Source organism: Ranitomeya imitator, chromosome 2, assembly GCF_032444005.1.
Source record: "Ranitomeya imitator isolate aRanImi1 chromosome 2, aRanImi1.pri, whole genome shotgun sequence".
Lineage (NCBI taxonomy): Eukaryota > Metazoa > Chordata > Amphibia > Anura > Dendrobatidae > Ranitomeya > Ranitomeya imitator.
The window spans coordinates 365,078,493-365,085,403 of record NC_091283.1 but is presented as its reverse complement, the minus strand read 5'-3'; positions in this window follow the sequence as shown (position 1 = coordinate 365,085,403).

The window sequence follows — 6,911 nt, the reverse complement described above, 5'->3', positions numbered from 1 at the left end:
TTTTTGTGCGACGTGTCCGCCATTTCCAACCGCACATGCGCGGCCGGAACTCTGCCCCCTCCTCCTTGCTCATCACAATGGGCAGCGGATGCGTTGTGAAACTGCATCCGCTGCCCACGTTGTGCTAAATTTAGCACAACGTCCATCGGTACGTTGGGCCGACGGTTTGCGAAGGCCCCTTACTGACAGAAGTTTGAAAGTAGCCTTAACTAAAAAGTAGTATAACATTAGCATTAAATAATTCATATTGTTATATATTTATATATTCACTATATTGAGTATTGTGAATCCCCTCCCCCATTGCCCCTCAAAAAACAATATTTCTTCTTTTTTCCTAACACTCAATCTCAGTGATCTGCCATCCATTATTGTTTCTTTAAATCAACAGTCTTCCTGTCTGAAGAAATGTCTTTCGTTTATGTATATTACAATAATAAACATGTCCATGATGCAAGTTACTGTTTTCCATCTACGATCCATTCCTTCTTTGTAGGAACATCTCATGGAATCAATTTTTTTAAAAGCACTTTCTGTGCGAAGTATAGTAGATTTTTCTACTATACTTTTTCTAAGTCATTAGGAACTTATTCCCGCAAAATTCTACACCTTGGATTTTGTAAAACAGTCTTATGCTAGTTTCACATTTGCGTTGCGGTAGAATCTGTAGTGATTATGCGGCAACCTGAAACGCATGGTAAACCTCATGCAAACGCAGCGTTTTTTAGATGCATAAGGTAACACATGCTTTAAAAAAACGCAACGTTTACACGCTTTTTCATGCGTTTGCGTTTTCTGTACTCATCGTGGAAAATTTAACAGGAGAAACATCTCGATAAACAGACACCGCCAATGGGACTACAGTGGGTGTGTATTATGGGATATCTTTATATAGATCCATGGACTGCTGAAATCTTCAGATTTTGCTACTGTATCTTGTGTCATGATGGATCTTTGCATGGAGAGCTTTTATTTCAACCTGGATTTAAGTATCAAGCTGTTTTTTGCCTGTGCGTTTTCTTGAGAGCAACAAAGAAATCGAGAAAGACAAGGCGTCGGCGTTTTTGGAGATACCCCATTATTGAACTCCGGGAGAGCCGTGGAGCCTACCACATGCTATATGGCGAGCTTAATGCCAACCCCGTCAAATTCCCAGAATACACCAGGATGTCTCAAGAGACTTTTCAGGATTTGCTTGGTGGTGTCCATGGAGCCATCCAGAGACAGGACACCCTGCTCCGTAGAGCGATTCCTGCAGAGGAACACCTGGACACACTAAGGTACGTAATGATTCTAAACAAATGCCTGTCATAATTATTGTTGGTCTGCCATGTATTATTTGAATTTTCCTTTATGTGTTTAGCTAAACACCACCATAAATAGAACTGTTAGTAATTTTTTCTTTTTTTTTTCTTTCAGATTCCTGGCTACTGGAGAGAGCTTATCATCGCTCCACTTTCAGTACCGGCTTGAAATTTCCACATTGTCTGAAATAGTTGCGGACACCTGCTGGGTTTTGTGGAACATTCTCCATGATGAATTTATCCCCCTACCCACCGTGGAAATTGCCGAAACATTCTGGAGTGTGTGTAATTTCCCCAGCTGTTTGGGAGCGGTGGATGGAAAGCACATACGCATTATCAAACCCACCAGATCTGGATCCGAGTACTTTAACCCCTTCATGACCGGGGGATTTTTCGTTTTTCCGTGTTCATTTTTCGCTCCCCTCCTTCCCAGAGCCATAACTTTTTTATTTTTCTGTCAATTTGGCCATGTGAGGGCTTATTTTTTGCGGGACGAGTTGTACTTTTGAACGACATCATTGGTTTTAGCATGTCGTGTACTAGAAAACGGGAAAAAAATTCCAAGTGCGGTGAAATTGCAAAAAAAGTGCAATCACACACTTGTTTTTTGTTTGGCTTTTTTGCTAGGTTCACTAAATGCTAAAAATGACCTGCCATTATGATTCTCCAGGTCAGTACGAATTCATAGACACAAAACATGACTAGGTTATTTTTTATCTAAGTGGTGAAAAAAAATTCCAAACTTTGCTAAAAAAAAAAAAAAAAATTGCGCCATTTTCCGATACTCGTAGCGTCTCCATTTTTCATGATCTGGGGTCGGTTGAGGGCTTATTTTTTGCGTGCCGAGATGACGTTTTTAATGATAGCATTTCGGTGCAGATACGTTCTTTTGATCGCCCGTTATTGCATTTTAATGCAATGTCGCGGCGACCAAAAAAACGTAATTCTGGCGTTTCGAATTTTTTTCCCGCTACGCTGTTTAGCGATCAGGTTAATACATTTTTTTAATTGATAGATCGGGCGATTCTGAGCGCGGCGATACCAAATATGCGTAGATTTGATATTTTTTTTATTGATTTATTTTGATTGGGGCGAAAGGGGGGTGATTTAAACTTTTACGTTTTTTTTATTTTTTTCACATTTTTTTAAACTTTTTTTTTTTTAACTTTTGCCATGCTTCAATAGCCTCCATGGGAGGCTAGAAGCAGGCACAGCACGATCGCCTCTGCTACATAGCAGCGATCTGCTGATCGCTGCTATGTAGCAGAATTGCACGTGTGCTGTGAGCGCCGACCACAGGGTGGCGCTCACAGCGACGGGCGATCAGTAACCATAGAGGTCTCTAGGACCTCTATGGTTACCATCCAGACGCATCGCCGACCCCCGATCATGTGACGGGGGTCGGCGATGACGTCATTTCCGGCCGCCCGGCCGGAAGCGGTAGTTAAATGCCGCTGTCTGCGTTTGACAGCGGCATTTAACTAGTTAATAGGTGCGGGCAGATCGCGATTCTGCCCGCACCTATTACGGGCACATGTCAGCTGTTCAAAACAGCTGACATGTCCCGGCTTTGGTGCGGGCTCACCGCGGAGCCCTGCATCAAAGCAGGGGAGCCGGCATCGGACGGTATAGTACGTCCGATGCCGGTAAGGGGTTAACTACAAGAAATATTTTTCTTTAATGCTCATGGCAATAGCAGATGCGCACTGTCACTTTATCGCCGTTGACTTTGGAGCTTTTGGCCATGGCAATGAGTCCCAGACTTTCAAGAACTCGGATATGGATCGACGTTTGTATGGCAAAAATTTTAATTTTCCCCTGCCACAACCTCTCCCCAACACTCAAGGCCCACCGATGCCATTTGTTATGGTTGGGGATGAGGCCTTTCAGATGTGTGAAAACCTACTGAAGCTGTATTCCAGTCGGGACTTGAACCACACTAAAAGGATTTATAACTACAGACTGACCAGGGCCCGAAGAACAGTTGAGTGTACCTTTGGGATTCTTGTCTCAAAATGGCTCATTCTTGGGACAGCCATTAATCTAAAAATGGAGACAGTTGATGTGATTGTCAAAGCCTGTGTGGTTCTCCACAAGTACATAATGGCTAAGGAGCGACTCAACATTGAACTGGATGAACCAGTTGCAAACCCATTGCCAGATTACCAGTATCACCCGCTGCGGTCAACTGTTGAAGTTGCCGACATGCGGAACCAATTTGCTGCCTATTTTGTTTCTGATATTGGATATGTGGCATGGCAAGATAATATTGTGTAAAATGTGCTGTCGGGTTTGGGTCTGTACCAATTATGTTTTAAATGTTACTAATATTTTTTGTTAATAAACAACGTGTTTTGATACCTGTACCGAGTCTGCTATATCTTTCCTCTAAAACCACTTATGTTGTTAGTGGTAAGGTAGTTGACGTAATTAGATCCTGATTCTGTTCTGCAGTATCTATTGGACGCAGACTGAAGAAACGATGGAGGTATAAAACAAAGCAAATCTATACTCACCAGTTCATGTGTGAGAAATAATGACTTCATGAGCACAAAACCCAGCCTCATGAATTCACTATTTCTGACACCTGTCCAGGTGAGCATAGATATGCCTTGTATGACCTCCATCGTCTCTTCAGTTTGTGTGAAATAGATTACATAGACTGAAGCGGACATGGAGGTTATACAAGGCAGTTCTCTAATCAACAGGTCAGGTGTCCTAAATAATGAGTTCAAGATGCAGAGCTTTGTGCATCATGAACTCACTATTTATGACACATGACCTATTGAGTATAGATCTGCTTTGTATTACCGTCATTGTCTCTTCAGTCTGCGATACATAGATTAAGCAGACTGAAGAGATTATGGAGAAAATACAAGTAATATTAGTTTTTGACAACTGATAGCTCCATACCATACACAAAGCTGCAGTGTTCTACTTAATAACTCCTGGAGCTATGAGGTGTCAAAAAAAAAAAGTGTACGGCGCAGCGTGTTTATTCGGCGCACGGTGTGTGTTGCCGGTGGTGAAATACACAAATAACCAAACAGTATTGGGGGCAAAAAACATTAACATTTATTTAAAAAAAAAATTAACTGCTCCGGCTTGGGGTAGAGTGACGGAACTGGGGTGTGTGTAGCTGTGAGGCCTGGCTGGCTGAAGACGACGTAGGGGGATGTATGAGAAGGGGCAATTAAACTAGTGGGGTCAGGGAGTTCAGGGATGGGGCATGCGAAAGCAGAGACACACTGGAAGGGCGAGACAAACCTGACATCACAGACACATTGGGAGGTGAGAAGGGAAGGGATAGCAATAGTCCGCTGTTTCTTTTTCCCTTTTTGGGATCGGCGCTGCGGTCTCGGGAGCCTCGGTGGGCTCATTTCTTGCGGCCTGGTCATGGTGGCCGACCTGTCAGGGTCCGTGTGCCGCTGCTGCTGCATGGTGGTGGTGGGGAAGGCCATGCCAGGGTCCAGCTGTTGCATGGTGGTGGTGGAGAAGGCCATGCCAGAGTCCAGTGGCTGCTGCTGCTGCATGGTGGTGGTGGGGAAGGCCATGCCAGGGTCCGGCTGCTGCTGCTGCATGGTGGTGGTGATGGGGAAGGCCAGGCCAGGGTCCGGGTGTTGCTGCTGCTGCATGTTGGTGGTGAAAAGCATGCCAGGATCCGGGTGCTGCTGCAGCTGGGACCTGGTGATGGTGGCCTGTTGTGAATTCTGTTGTTGGGCTCCCTCCTGTGGTCAAGAATGGTACTTTGGCTGGTTCTATCCATGGAATTCCTCTGGTGGCTGTGGGTGTTTCTGAGTTTCCTTCCACAGGTGACGAGGTTAATTCGTTAGCTGGCTGCTCTATTTAACTCCACTTAGATCTTTGCTCCATGCCACCTGTCAATGTTCCAGTATTGGTCTTGTTCACTCCTGGATCGTTCTTGTGACCTGTCTTCCCAGTAGAAGCTAAGTGCCTACCTGTTTTTCTCTGATTTGCTATTTTTCTGTCCAGCTTGCTATTTTGTTGTTGTCTTGCTTGCTGGAAGCTCTGGGACGCAGAGGGAGCGCCTCCGCACCGTGAGTCGGTGCGGAGGGTCTTTTGCGCCCTCTGCGTGGTCTTTTTGTAGGTTTTTGTGCTGACCGCAAAGCTACCTTTCCTATCCTCGGTCTGTTCAGTAAGTCGGGCCTCACTTTGCTAAATTTAATTCATCTCTGTGTTTGTATTTTCATCTTTACTCACAGTCATTATATGTGGGGGGCTGCCTTTTCCTTTGGGGAATTTCTCTGAGGCAAGGTAGGCTTTATTTTTCTATCTTCAGGGCTAGCTAGTTTCTTAGGCTGTGCCGAGTTGCATAGGGAGCGTTAGGAGCAATCCACGGCTATTTCTAGTGTGTGTGATAGGATTAGGGATTGCGGTCAGCAGAGTTCCCACGTCCCAGAGCTCGTCCTTTATTATCAGTAACTACCAGGTCATTCCGTGTGCTCTTAACCACCAGGTCCATTATTGTCCTGACCACCAGGTCATAACAGTACAGGTGGCCCTGTTCAACAAGTAAAGATCATTATTTCTTTGTTACGTGGTGACCCTCAAGACTGGGCATTTTCCCTTGCGCCGGGGGATCCGGCATTGCGTGATGTTGATGCGTTTTTCCTGGCGCTTGGATTGCTTTATGACGAACCAAATTCAGTGGATCAGGCAGAGAAAATCTTGCTGGCTTTGTGTCAGGGTCAGGATGAAGTGGAGATATATTGTCAAAAGTTTAGAAAGTGGTCTGTGCTCACTCAGTGGAATGAATGTGCCCTGGCAGCGATCTTCAGAAAGGGTCTCTCTGAAGCCCTTAAGGATGTCATGGTGGGATTTCCCATGCCTGCTGGTCTGAATGAGTCTATGTATTTGGCCATTCAGATCGATCGACGCTTGCGTGAGCAAAAAGCTGTGCACCATTTGGCGGTACTATCTGAGCATGGGCCTGAGCCTATGCAATGTGATAGGGCTTTGACCAGAGCTGAACGGCAAGAACACAGACGTCGGAATGGGCTATGTTTTTACTGTGGTGATTCCACTCATGCTATCTCCGATTGTCCTAAGCGCACTAAGCGGTTCGCTAGGTCTGCCACCATTGGTACGGTACAGTCTAAATTTCTATTGTCCGTTACTCTGATTTGCTCTTTGTCATCCTATTCTGTTATGGCATTTGTGGATTCAGGCGCTGCCCTGAATTTGATGGACTTGGAGTTTGTCAGGCGCTGTGGTTTTTTCTTGGAGCCCTTGCAGTATCCTATTCCATTGAGAGGAATTGATGCTACGCCTTTGGCCAAGAATAAGCCTCAGTACTGGACTCAATTGACCATGTGCATGGCTCCTGCACATCAGGAGGATATTCGCTTTTTGGTGTTGCATAATCTGCATGATGTGGTCGTTTTGGGGTTGCCATGGCTACAGGTCCATAATCCAGTATCGGACTGGAAATCTATGTCTGTGTCCAGCTGGGGTTGCCAGGGGGTACATGGTGATGTTCCATTTTTGTCTATTTCGTCTTCCACTCCTTCTGAAGTTCCAGAGTTTTTGTCAGATTATCGGGATGTATTTGATGAGCCCAAAGCCAGTGCCCTACCTCCTCATAGGGAT